The 14636-nt window shown below is 42.2% G+C and overlaps 1 protein-coding gene across 4 annotated transcripts in view; it reads right to left on the bottom strand.

The window, feature by feature from the left end:
• The window catches only part of LOC135220615 (SRR1-like protein), a 67225-nt gene that overhangs the window by 22409 nt on the left and 30180 nt on the right, over positions 1 to 14636 (bottom strand). The gene's annotated exons all lie outside the window — the stretch shown is intronic.

Below are 14636 nucleotides of genomic sequence, written 5' to 3'. Positions count from 1 at the left end.
GGTGGAAGAGAGAATCTGATTAGAAAACGGGAATAGTTCCTAGTCCTGCCACCAGCGGCAGGCAGGTAGATCACCTGACCTACCTGTAGCGTGTGCCGCGAAATTCGAATTTCTGTCGGGGACGACGGAGTCGATAGCTATGTATATATCTGCCAGGTAAGTATGTATGAAACTTTATTGTATCATAACAATATCATTTTTGTTTTTTTTTCTACCTTGTGCAATAAAACAAGATTTAAAAACAATAAATTTTTCTCTGATATTAAATTTTGCATTGCATTACAAACTAAAAGTAGAAGGTACTGCTGAATGAAAGAGGGGCATTCCACAGATTAAATGATTTTTTTTTACTTACAGTTTTATTAAAATGAAGTATGGAAACTATGATTATTTAGCAACTTCAGAGGGTTTTATTTTATTAAAATGGAAGTATGGAAAAAACTGTGATTATTAGTAACTTATTGTCATTTTAATTTTAAGACGTTTGACTGCCATATGTACCATTGGTGGTACATTGTAAACAAGACTTAAACTCCTCATATACGACTGGTGGTACAATTTTGAATTTTTATAAATTTTTAATCTCCATTTATTACAAGTACAGTGGTCCCCCGTATTTGTGGGGGATGCATACTAGAACCCCCTATGAATGTTTAGAATCTGTGAATAGTTGGAACCCCCTATAAAAAGGCTGAAAACGGCCTATTTTGGTAGGGAAAATTCAAGAAAACCCCACTAAACATTTTTATACCTGGTATTTTTAATAGTTTTATCACAAAAAGTGCATTTTATGATGAAATTGGTTATAAAAACCAGGAATTTCTGGATATTGCTCATAGAAAAAATACTGTGAATAGGTGAGTTCCCACGAATGATGGGTAGATATGGTCCAGAGAGAAAATGCATGGCGAATCGGAGAACGCGAATACGGGGGCCCCACTGTATATAAAATAGTTAGAAATACCATAAAATCCAAGGAAACAAAATTTGATAATTTAATTTTATAAAAGTAAAAAAGTAAAAGCACCCTTCCTGAAATATAAAGGAAAAAAAAGTCATATTTATGATAATCTGACCATGTAGAAAGTAAGCAAAAAAGTACAATATTTCAAAATATTTTTAAATTTCAACTTTTTATGGGCTTAAAATCATGATATCAATACTATGCCACATTTTAGATATATCCTAGTAACCTTAGGACTCATCTGAATGATTCTTTCAAAGCATGAAGGGCATGAATGTGCTTGCCTTCACATTGAACACATAGTAGTACTGTCTTTACTCTCTTTGCTGTACGTGCTGCAATTTTGCTTCTTTCATTACCCTTCCAACTTGATCAAAACATGAATTGATTTTTCCCCCAATTGGTGAAAAACTATTTCCAGTCTTTATTTTGCTTGCTTTACCTGTCAAAAGTGAGAGAACTACAGGTTTATAAAAGTTTTTAATTGGAATTGATTGGTTTGTGTGAAATTTGTTGAATAGTATACTATAGGCATGGATTATTGCGGTTCAAAGAAGTTCAAAAGCCCTTTCTTGTACAGTCGGCCCACGAACTATTGGCATAGTTTCTTAATTCAATGTTCGTTATGGAAAATATTGCCATATGCAAGTGCCAGATTATTTACTTATCAATAAATATTTCTATTCAAAGAAGTTATACTCGAAATAAATTAGAATTGAGTACTATATTTATTTAATGTATCAAATATTTTGCAAAGTAAAGGAAATATATAACCATGGGTCCACGAATTCTAATTTTATTCTCAACTAAGGCTTTGTGGCAGTCATAAGCATTTGAAAGTTGGCTTTCCTACCACTCGAGTCGTGACAAACATATCGTATTGTACATGGCACTGGGGTATCGTTAATTCGCACCTACAGCCGATAGATAATACATTAAGCCTGTCAAATATTCTTTAAAAGCAAAGTATAATTCAACTAATTTCGTCCTTTGATCAATAAAATAATTTGCATGCCACATTTAGTGGGCCTAAATTTGACTTCTGCTTTTGACATCTGATTAGCCTTGGCCTGTTTTCAGCATCATACTCTCTGCAGATACGTAATGTCAATTAATATTTAAATCAAACAATATTGACATTAATCTACTTTATTTGATTATTCCCATTATTGTTTTTTAATGTACTGCCATGGCCTCCTTTTTTCTTATCCTTTTCATATTGCTTAACATAATGTACTCTGACCTAGCTATCTCCATGTCAAAAGGCAATCATAAGAAATTTGAACGAATGAAATTGTATTTTTCCCCCCTAATTCCTCGGATATCATCTTGTTTCATTGGGACACGTTGGAAAGCTGTGGGAGTCAAAGCTGATGAATACATTAAGAAAGGCTTAATTTTCGAGAAGCTTTCTTGGGTTAATCTTTCTCTAGTTATTCATTTCTTCTAAATAGGAATTAATTAAAATTATTTTCAAATGTATGCCTAGACCTACTGCCATGAGCATATAAGTAGCTGAAAGGTGACTTTCTCATTAAGGTCTATTTCAGGTGTTTTTACAATAAAAAACCTACCACTGTAATTAGGGGTTGTTCTTTGACAGCTGCAAAAATCATACAGGGTGTAACACGAGTTTATGCAAATATTTTGGGGAATGAAAGAAAAAGTAATTTCGAGCAGAAAATGTTTGATAAAACCTATGCATTTTAAGGCTTTGTTTGTCGGTGAGGGGAATTTTAAAATAATTGTTATCTTTGGTGTTACTTTCATGCAATGGAGTTTGTAGCAAAGTCATAGTAGCCTTAGATGTGGGGGGGGGGGAGCGGTGGTGCCATGTAGGAGGATGATAGAGGGTTTAGACTGATGTGAATAAAGTATCTCCCATTAAATGTATTATTTAGGTTTTGAAGAAAAAATGCATGCATCATTGAATCTGTTTCCCTCTCTCATCAGCGGTTTTCATGGACACTGATAAAAAAAGTAAGCCTAATTTAATCTCCCATCCATCAAAGGTAGACTTGCTTATTCATTAGACACCTATCAAAGATTTCAAGTGTATTTTTAAAAATCTCTCCCTCTCCATCTAAAGTATAAAGTATTTCATCAGACACCAGTCATAGGCATAGAGCTAGTCATTATTCCTGGTTGCATAAACCTGTGTTACACCCTTTATTTATTGTCTTGCTCTCTTGTGGTGCTTCGAGGAGTTTCACTTCTAGGCCCATTTTCTAAACTTTGCTGTTCTTTAAACAATTTGGTTCATCTATGTATGATTCTCTTCGGTATACAGTTGAAACTCGGTTTTCATATGCCTCTCTTGTCGTACGTTTTGGTTTTGCGTACACTTTTTTGTAAAAAAAATTTTGTCTCGGTTATCGTACTTTTCCTTGGTTTTCATACACTCGAAAACGCTCCATCCGGGACCCAGCAAGTAACTGGGCCCCGTGTCGACCGCCAAAACAAAGCATCCCTTCTTTTGTGCCCCATTTTGCTCTTGTGTTCATTGTTTTTGTGCTTTCTGTGCTTTTTTTTATTCAAGTGCAACTGCTAAATAAGCCATCATGGGGCCAAAGAGAGTTCCAAGTGCTAGCCCTCGTGTTAAAAAGGCGAGAAACACTGTAAAATTTAAGAAAGAACTCATACCAAAGTGTTGGAGGAAGTTTCATGCCGATCTCAGTGAGAAAATGCCTACAACAAACACTGTTGTAAGTGAATTTAAGGCCAGCAGAGTCTGGTTTGAAAAACTCAGAAAACGAATGGACATACAAAATGTGTCTACTTCAGGGATTTAGGACATGTTTACAAAGTGGAATGATGTAAAAAATTTTGGTGGGAGAATTATCATCCCAACAAGAAGTTGTAATCCTGTCTGCAAATGTTTAATGACAATGTCATTTTAAAGAAACAACAGAAACAAGTGTCGCACAACAAGTTTTGTTGTGCGACAGGGTCCTAGTGCCAGTAAAAAACAAAGTGGGGAAGTAAACTCAGATTTACCAGCAAAAACAAAGAAGTACCAGTAGAAACAAAGAGAAGTAACCCCATATAGGTCCTTGATACTTGCTCCCCTCATGTCCGTCTTCCATAACTAACAGGTGTTTTCCATAAAGGCAAGAGTGATGTTAAATGTTCCTTTATTCATTTCATTAGTCATTTATATTAATTTCTCATTGTTTTCTGTATGTAAAACTGTGTTTATTCCCTATAAAATGTCTCTTTGTTATTATTTTTGGGGGCCTGGAATGCATTAATTGTATTTACATTATTCCTTATGGGAATTATTGTTTCAGTTTTTGTGGGAGGTTCTGGAACGGATTATGTACAAAAACCGAGGTTCCACTGTATTAAGCTTTTCTGATATCTCTAACAGGAACTTGCACTGATTGCAGTGTAATAATTGTCTCTTGCTGAGCAGGGGATGTTTCTTTAACCAATAAATGACACATTGACATTTGATTCCCGTTCACATCACAATATTGAAAACAATAGTGAGGTCGCATTGTTCGCACTATTAAGGTTATCATTTTTTTTTTTTTATCTTTGATCGCATTTTGTGTTTCCAATGTTTTCTGTACAATGTGACAAATGGAATTGTTCAACTACCTTCAACTTAGTATTGAAATGGTAATATAAGGACTATTACTACTAGTGATCGGTGTCTCCTATCTGCTTAGTAATGTATGTCAGTGGGTGTGATATGACTTTTTTATCACTTTGTTTCATTCATGTCAATTTGTTCTGACACATAATACAAACCCTTGGTCCTTTAACATATGGGATGTAATCAGCGGCAGCTGATTACATTCCATATGTTAAGGACCTCAGGTTTGTATAGTTAGGAAAAATACAATTTACAACAAATTGTGGTTTTTTTATTTTCTGTTATGGAAAATACTTTTACGCAGTTGTATAACATGATACTCTAAAGATATCAGTGACTGTTTTTCACGTCATTACAAAAGATTTCTTCCATCTTTGAAAAGAAAAATATATTTTCTGGGCTCAGCTCGTGTCGCTGCGCGAAATATCCTTTAATCTATTATTTCTAGGGTAAATGTACTAACACATACCAGAGAATAAATAAAATAAAGAAAAAGGTCAGTATAACTGACTCGCTCACCCTCCAAGAGGGTGTCGGTATGAACACTAGGCGAGTGAGACCACTACCACGAGCCAAATGCCAATAGAAATCTCCCACTACAAAAACCCTCCATGAGGGGAGCCGACCCCACAGAGTGAGCAGCTCGTACTACTACTACTCCATCCCATGCTGCCGACTGCTGCGCCTCTGGTGGCCATCCTTTTCAGTTAGCGCACACGAGTCACACGTGCTATTTTTTCTCTCTGTGTTTTTTGTGCCCTTTCGTTGGATTTATCTATAATGGAGCGTGCAGCTATCGCAGCAGCTAAGTTAAGTACTCAGTATTTATGGTTAGTTGGTTTTTTCCGGCCCTGAGACAGTATTTGCCGTTTTTTAGGTATAAATACGAACTCTGGGTCGGAAGCATGGCAGCATGGTTCTGCCTCGTGGTGGGTTCGTTCTTGGTCTCCCATACCTAGAACATCCCCTTATCTATGTACGCTCTATATTAATTATCCGCTTTACTTAGGGTACTGTCTACTCAGGTTTGTCATGCTTGCATGTCTTTTACCTTACGTAGGCTTCTTCTATCCAGACCCTAGTCCCGGCTCTTAGTATCGGCCTCTGACTAGCTTTGAGTGGTAGACTTGCCTTCGGGTTAGTCGTACACTCCTGGATTTTTTCTCCTACTATATTGCTTTCTTTCTTTTATTTTTATTTAATTATACTATGTATTTTGTTATAGTTAGGTTAGTTAGGCGTCTGGCTTAGCCTAGGTCCTGGCTCATTGAGCCTATACTACCGCTCATCAGTTCGGTTGCTTCCCTATAGCATCTCTCTGATCAGCTGGTTTTGGCCCAGTGGGCCTATATGCTACCGCTTTTCAGTTCAGTTGCTTCCCGATAGCATCTCTCTGATCAGTTGGTTTGTCCTAGGCTTAGTTGTCTTATTTTGGTCTTACCGCCTCGTGGTCACTACGTGATCACGAGACAGCCAGACGCCTGCCCAGTCACCTTTCCCCCCCCTCCCGCTCTTCCATAGAGTCGGGGGAGGGTGGGTCGGTCTGCCCATGCTCGCTCCACGTACCCGAGCCTGCCTCCCTCTCTCCCCCCAGGCGGAGGGGGCTAGGGAGTCGGGAACAGACCCAGACTGGCCTCGACCTCTCCGGCTTCTCGGTCCGGCCAGGTGGTACGTAGTGGGGGGTACTGGCCTTTCCCCCCCCTCCGTTGCTAACCTTGTCGCTCCGTGCTAGCTCGAGCCTGTATGTCTTCTCGCCCTTTCCCACCTTACTAGGGCTCCTTTTCCTGACCGGAGTCCTGGTATCCAGCGGAAAGATGTTAGTCCACCCAGTAGAGTGGACCGGAACATACAGTTGGTCCCTGCTAACCTTACGTATTGCTGAGTTACTACACCCTCCGCTACGCACTGGACTTGGTCCGGTTCGTTTGTGTTTTAGGTTTAAGTGTTATTAGATTAACTTTAAGTTTATCTTAAGTACCTTAAACCATCCCCCCCTCCATTACATGTCTTACCGGCGTCATACTCCGGGATTATAGCCTATTTCAGGCGATGCAGGGAGGGGTTATGCCCAATTTTTTCCGAGCTCCGGCATGCAACGGAGTTCTTCTGTCCTTTAGCCTGTAAGTGATATTCTTTAAGATACTCATGTGTCTTCCCACTTACAGGCCACCAACTGTGAGCATCCGGGATGCGCCGCCACACTTCAGGACCCATGTGGACACGAAGTTTGCCGGTCCCATGCTCCATGCGCGACTCCGCACGGGGACACCCAGGTCTGGTACCATGAGACGTGTACCATATGTTACGATCTGGTGAGCCAGCTTTTAGACGGGGTAAGTATTCCATCTCCGGTAGCTGCTCCGCTTCTATTTTAGTGCTTAAGTTTTCATCATTCACTTTAACTTAAGGCATCTAAGTTTAAGTTATACTTTAAGTTTTAGTTTTTAAAGTGATTCTTAAATAATCTAATCTACGCCCTCTCTTCCAGGCGCCGGCAGTGAGGGATACCGCACTGGCAACCCTGCGGGCCTGGGTCGGCGGTTTTGGGAAGAACGCCGCCAAGGGTATGCCCTACATTCTAGAGAAACGGTTGGCGGTATTAATCTTCCCCGGAGGCAAGGCGACAGGATACGTCGACCCGTAGAGGCGGCCCCGACTATCGCCTTCATCCAACAACAGCTGGCTGCCTCATTAACTGACCAAGACCAGGATATCTCCACGGACGTCGCGACTTTAGATATTAATGTGGAACCTATGGTAGGTGTAGACGACCTGTTGGTTGAGGTAGGTAAGGTGGACACCCAAGGATCACCCTTGGGCGTAACTGTTTCTTCTACTCCTGCAACCTCTCCATCCTTCCAAGGCTTTACGGGTGATGAATTATATACTCCTCCTGACGCTTTGGTTAGACCTAAGGTCAAGGGTCAAGCAGTGAAATCCTTGACTGAGACGTCGTCGTCGTCTAAGAAGACGACTTCGGCTTCATCCTCCTCGCGTAAGTCTCCGGCTGGTAATCCCGGAGCAGACAGGTCTAAAGCTTCTAGCTCCGGCTCTAAGTCCTCGAGGAGTAAATCCTCCAGAGAGAGATCTCGCACTCCGGCAGAGTCACCAGTTCCGCTACCCTTGGTTCCGATTCAGAGCCACCCCTCCACCTCCGCAGCAGCTCCGGCTTTGGACTCCAATGCTGGTCTGTTGCAACAGGTGGGCGACCTGGTTGGGTCCCTAAAGAGTAGCATGGAACAAATGATCTCTCGATTGTCGGATAGGATTACTTCCCAAGACTCCATTATAGCCGGGCTGAGAGAAGCTCCCTCTAGCCTCTCCTCCACTTTCCAATACAAGTGGAACTCAGCTTCCTCCGTATGTACTTTCGCTACCTCCGGTTCTCTCATGAACAACCCATGGAGAGTAGCGTCATACGCCCCCTTCCAGGACGGTCTCATTTCTATACCGGAATTTGGAACTCGAAGGATAGAGGACTTCGAGTTCTACCCGGAAGACCTCCAGCCTCCGTTCATAGGCTACGCAAGGCTCACAGCTTCAGCCATGGTTCGGGATGATAGGGTACCAAAGGAGACAGTCCTCTATTCACGAGACCAGGCTCAGAGAGAATGGCTCAGGTGTTTAGAGGACATGGATTGTTCTAATACCAAGATACAACCTTTTAAGAGTCCCTTTACCATTTTCACAATGGATGAGAGTACCCCGCTCCCGTTCCTGACCAAGATCGCGAGGTCTACCATCCCAGCGGCCCAGAAGGGGGAACCCATACCTCAATTGAAGGAAGCAGATCCCACATCTCCGTTACTCCCCTCAGCCGGAGAATTGTGGGAAGACTTGCCGAACACCTTCTCAGCTGGCAAACTCAAACCGGACTGTGCTATGGAGCAGTTGGTGAAAAGCTACCCAGGCTCCCAGATAGCCTTATTCAGGCTGAATTGACGCGAAATCGCGACTAGCCAGATCAATTAACTCTATGGCTATGACCGAGGTAGCAACCATAGCCTATGGATCAGAACCGCTTTTTAAGCTCATGACCAAATCCCTGACTCAAACGGTACAGTCAGATATGTTTGAGTTTGCCACTGCTAGAACGAATTGTAGGAAGCATGTCCTACAAGAGGCAACCATTCGGCATGAGCCGAATAGGTTACTCTCGTCTAACATCTGGGGAGCAGATCTCTTCCCAGAAGCTATGGTGAAGGAAGTCCAGTCAGAGGCTACGAGGCTGAACCAGAGCCTTAAGGACCGTTGGGGCCTTACGGCTAAGAGGAGGCAAGACCTAACAGCTAAAGGTAAGGGGCAGAGGAAACCCAGGCGTTTCCAACCTTACCAGAAAAAGCAGCCACGCTTTCCTCAGCAAGTTCCAGCGGTGCCCTTAGTGCAGACAGCCCAACCTTCCACTTCTAAAGCTCAATCACAGCCAATTTATGTGATATCCCCTCAGCCTCAGCCCTCCACCTCTTACGCCATCTCTCCAGCTTACAATCAAGCCTTCGAGAGTCAAGCTTCACAGAAGTATGACCGCTCGGGTAAGGGAGGCAGAGGTAAGCGTTCCTTTCGTGGGAGAGGATCGGGAGGCCCCTTTTAATAGGGGAAGCACTTCAGAGGAGGCCGAGGCGGTTACCAGAACCAATGAAGAACTTCAGGTAGGAGGGAGGCTGTTTCACTTTCGCCACCGGTGGAACTTCAGCGAATGGGCTCAGAGCATAGTGTCAAAAGGTCTGGGTTGGAGCTGGTTGACGAACCCACCTCCATCCAGACCTTTCCGTCAACTTCCTTCCAAAGAATTGACAGAGTACGCGGAGGACCTCCTTCAGAAAGGAGCTATAGCGAGAGTCAAGAGATTAAAATTTCAAGGTCGCTTGTTGCAAGCGTGCCAAAGAAAGAAAGCTCACAAAAAAGAAGGGTAATCTTAGACTTGTCCCGCTTAAACTTAGCCATCCGCTGCGACAAGTTCAAGATGCTCACGATCTCGCAGTGCGGACCTTACTTCCCCGTGGGGCCGTCACCACCTCTATCGATCTTACAGACGCTTACTATCATATCCCTATGCAAGACACTTCCGTCCGTATCTGGGTTTCAAGATAGGAGACCAGACATTCTCCTTCAAGGTAGTTCCCTTCGGACTCAACGTGGCACCCAGGGTGTTCACGAAGCTAGCGGAAGTGGTTTAGTGCAACAACTCAGGACACAAGGGATTATGGTAGTAGCGTATCTCGACGATTGGTTGATCTGGGCTCCAACAGTCGAGGAATGCAACAGAGCTACACTGAAAGTGATTCAGTTCCTGGAATATCTAGGCTTCAAGATAAACAGGACCAAGTCAAGACTCACTCCAGAGTCAGACTTTTCAGTGGCTGGGCATTCAATGGAATCTATCCTCCTCCCATATCTGTCGATTCCATCAACCAAAAGGAAAGAAATAGCGAAGTCAGTCAAGCATTTCTAAGTCACAAACTGGCGTCAAGGAGGACTCAGGAAAGGATCCTGGGTTCTCTCCAGTTTGCATCAGTGACAAACGTCTTAATGAAAGCCAAACTGAAAGACCTAACCAGAATCTGGCGCTCACGAGCAAATGTCATGGTCCAGGGACAAACTATCCTCAGTCCCTCTGATTCTAAAGAATCGACTTCGGCCGTGGGCGAAAGTCAAGAATTTGTCAGTGTCAGTACCCCTTCAGTTCCCTCCACCAGGGATCACCATCCACACAGACGCGTCCTTAAGCGGTTGGGGAGGGTATTCCCAGGTCAAAAAGGTTCAAGGGACTTGGTCACCTCAGTTCCGTCAGTTCCTATAAACGTACTGGAGGCAATGGCAGTGTTCTTGACTCTAAAAAGGTTGCGCCCACCAAAGTACTCCACATAAAGCTAGTCCTGGACAGCGCAGTAGTACATTGATAAACAGGGAGGGCTCCAAGTCACGTCATCTAAATCATGTCATGGTAGCCATCTTCTCCCTGGCAGACAGGTTCCAGTTGGCATCTTTCCTCCACTCACATAGCTGGAGTGAGAAACGTCATAGCAGACGCGCTATCCCGATCAGTGCCCTAGAGTCGGAATGGTCACTGGACAACAGTTCGTTCCAATGGATCCTTCAAAGAGTTCCAGGGCTACAGGTGGATCTCTTCGCGTCTCAAGCGAACCACAAACTACCGTGTTATGTAGCCCCCAACCTGGACCCTCTGGCCTATGCCACGGACGCCCTGGCTCTAGACTGGAACAACTGGAAGAAGATTTATGTCTTCCCTCCAGTGAATCTTCTCATGAAAGTATTAAACAAACTCAGGACATTCAAGGGTCAAGTGGCTCTAGTAGCCCCAGACTGGCCGAAGAGCAATTGGTATCCCCTAATTCTGGAACTGGGCCTTCGTCCTCTTCGGATCCCCAATCCCAGGCTCTCCCAGTCAGTACAAACGAAGACTGTGTTCGCTTCCTCAGGGATTCTCAAAACCCTAACTTTATGGATTTCATGAAGTTTGCGGCAAAAAGAGATGTGAATATTGACCCTCAGAATATTCTCTTCTTGGAATCCGATAAAAGGGATTCAACTTTGAGACAGTATGATGCTGCTGTCAAAAAGTTAGCAATCTTCCTGAGAGAATCAGATATTAGAATCATGACAGTTAATTCAGCTATATCCTTTTTCAGATCCTTATTTGAAAAAGGTTTAGCAGCTAGCACGATTTACGACAAACAAGTCAGCCTTGAAAAAGATATTTCAATTTGGGTTCAACATAGACTTGACGGATTCCTACTTCTCGTCTATTCCTAAGGCATGTGCTAGACTTAGACCTTCTGTAAGGCCTACGTCAGTTTCATGGTTCTTAAACGATGTTCTAAAACTGGCTTCAGAAACCGATAATGACACATGCTCGTTTATAATGCTCTTAAGAAAAACCCTATTTTTATTAAGCTTAGCTTCAGGAGCAAGAATTTCAGAACTGTCGGCTTTATCCAGAGATCCGGATCATATTCAATTCCTTCCCACAGGGGAAGTCCTACTTTCTCCGGAACGTAGCTTTTTAGCAAAGAATGAAGATCCTTTGATGAGGTGGGAACCTTGGAAGGTACTACCCCTTCCACAAGATGTATCTCTTTGCCCAGTTTCAACCTTACGAGCCTTTCTGTCCAGGACCTCCTCATCCTCATCGGGTCCCCTCTTTAAGAGGGAAAAAGGTGGAACTTTATCCATTAAAGGCATCAGGCAACAAATCCTGTACTTTATTAAGCAAGCCAATCCTGACTCTTTCCCGAAAGCACATGATGTCAGGGCAGTAGCCACCTCAATTAATTATTTCCAACATATGAACTTCGATGAGTTGAAAAAGTATACCGGATGGAAATCGCCGACAGTGTTCAAACGTCACTACCTTAAGTCCTTGGAAGCTCTGAAATTTTCAGCAGTAGCAGCGGGTAACATAGTTTCCCCTGACTCTAGCTAATCTGTAGTAGAAGATTCAGTCCTCCTTTCTACCTGCCTCACCCAACAGTTCGTCTATTCCTGCCTTGTTCATTTACATTCACCTTGTGTCTTAGCTGCTTTTATGATGGTGTAGTGGGTGCCCCTTATTTTTTTGCTAGGGACACTCACAGATGATTATAAACATTGATCTCATGGATGTTACCCCCTTATTTTTATGCTAGGGGATACATCTTATTATAATGGTTACGGGTTTTGTATATTAAGTCATATACATTCCTTTATATATTATCATTGTTGATTAATTTGTTTATCTGATTATATTAATTGCTATTATATTTTTGATACATGCCTTTACACAGATACCATTTTGATACATGTAAGCCATTTTACCTGTATATATGTAAATTACCTTATGTTAAGAAACATGATTAGAATTAAGTGTAATTTAAGCATATTTCTATTTTTGTATCACTGTGTATATGTATCTTTTTAGCAATTATATTCTTTTTATATTTATTTTATCTTTTATTTGAGACCTATTCTGATTTATTTTATTACTTTTGTTTACAATCTTGTGCTATTTCTCTGGTACGATGTAAGGGAAAAATCTATTTCTGGGCGATTGGCTCGTGTCGCCAGCGAAATCCCACCCTACCCATCCCTTCGCCCAAGATTGTCTGCTAACTTCAGGATGGCCACCAGAGGCGCAGCAGTCGGCAGCATGGGATGGAGTAGTAGTAGTACGAGCTGCTCACTCTGTGGGTCGGCTCCCCTCATGGAGGGTTTTTGTAGTGGGAGATTTCTATTGGCATTTGGCTCGTGGTAGTGGTCTCACTCGCCTAGTGTTCATACCGACACCCTCTTGGAGGGTGAGCGAGTCAGTTATACTGACCTTTTTCTTTATTTTATTTATTCTCTGGTATGTGTTAGTACATTTACCCTAGAAATAATAGATTAAAGGATATTTCGCTGGCGACACGAGCCAATCGCCCAGAAATAGATTTTTCCTTACGTCAAAATCCCTTAATAAGGCATGAATTGTTCATCAAGCTGGTGAACGAAAAATTAGGAAACTCAGCTCAGCTATTTTTAACCATATAGATCACTGTAACCACAATAAACTAGAGATGATAGAGTTGGCCTTGATTAAACAAAGACAGGTAATGGACATCTCAAGGGGAGCCTGGGATTCAGATATTACAGATAAAGTCTTCTTCAACCAACACTCAAGAAGATTAAAGATAAATTATCAACTGGGGTGACCTAGTTATGTGGATACCTGTGGATGGGTCTCTTGGTATAAATACCGCCTTTTCTGAAACTTTTCTCATTTATTACCCACCTGAAGAGAGAGTGAGCAGTCTGAGATATAATATACAGTGGTACCTCGACATACGAAAGTCCCAGCTTACGAAAAATTCAAGTTACGAAAGCAAATACGAAGATTTTTTTTGGCTCTACATACAAAAATAATTCAGGTTACGAAAGGTTGTTGCTGTAAAGTCCCGAGATTCACCCGGACCGCCGAGAACAATTTTAAAACTCGCGCACCATCCTCCCACTCTCCCATTGGTTCCTGATGCTAGTCACTGCCATAAGATCCTGCTCTCCTATTGGTCAGCATCTCTCCCATTATGCTCTATGTAAAGGCGTTCTTCTTCAGCCATTGCTTTGCACCAGCGTTATCGTACGCACGCGGAATTCGTTCGTTCACATATGCGATTTCGTTTGTTAACGTAAATTCGTGTTAGTGATTTCGTTGTACGTACTACTTTATCGTGTTGTGTGTGAACTTAATTAGTATACTAGTACATAACTTAATTACATACAATATAGTCATGGGTCCCAAGAAAGTTGCTGAAGTTCATGGAAAGAAGAGGATGCTTTCTATGCAGACAAAAATGGAGATTATCAAGAAGTATGAAGCTGGGATGCGGTTGAGTGTGATCGCTAAGGAATACAGCCGAAATCCGTCAATGATAGGCACCATCCTTAAGCAGAAGGAAGCCATCAAAACAGCTACACCTTCTAAGGGCGTGACTATTTTGTCCAACAAGAGGAGCCATGTGCATGATGGGATGGAGAGGCTGCATGTTCTTTGGATTGAGGACAAAGAAATCGCTGACGTTGCGATAACTGAGACGGCAATCTGCCAAAAGGCCAGCGCTATTTTCGGCGATTTGATTGCCCAGGCCGAAGACGATGGAGGAGAAGGGACATCGACGGCAACCCCAGACTTCAAGGCTTCTTGTGGGTGGTTTGATAAATTTCGTAAACGGACTGGCATCCATTCAGTGATGAAGAAATTGAAATTTGTTAAAAACGTAAAAGTATAAAAAAGTTAAAACAATGTAAAAAATAAAAAAAAAAGAAAAAAAAATTAATTTTTAGTTTTTTGTGTTGGGAAAGGGGAAAACGTTAAAGTGTTTAACGTTTTTTGATGCCATTTGTTAATGTGTTTCGTAAGTTTAATGTTAATGTTTCCTGACATTTTTTAATGTGTTTCGTAAAGTTAAGTGTACATAAAAGTTTTCTGCCATTTGGCCTCCTCCTCTGTCACCACTTTCGGAGATCGCCTCACTCGAAAGGTAAGGTTCCACATTTTACTAGATACGTATGTACGTAGTACAATATTTCTTGCATACC

This window comes from Macrobrachium nipponense, chromosome 2, assembly GCF_015104395.2.
Source record: "Macrobrachium nipponense isolate FS-2020 chromosome 2, ASM1510439v2, whole genome shotgun sequence".
Taxonomy (NCBI): Eukaryota; Metazoa; Arthropoda; class Malacostraca; order Decapoda; family Palaemonidae; genus Macrobrachium; species Macrobrachium nipponense.
This window is presented reverse-complemented; position numbering and strand designations above follow the sequence as displayed.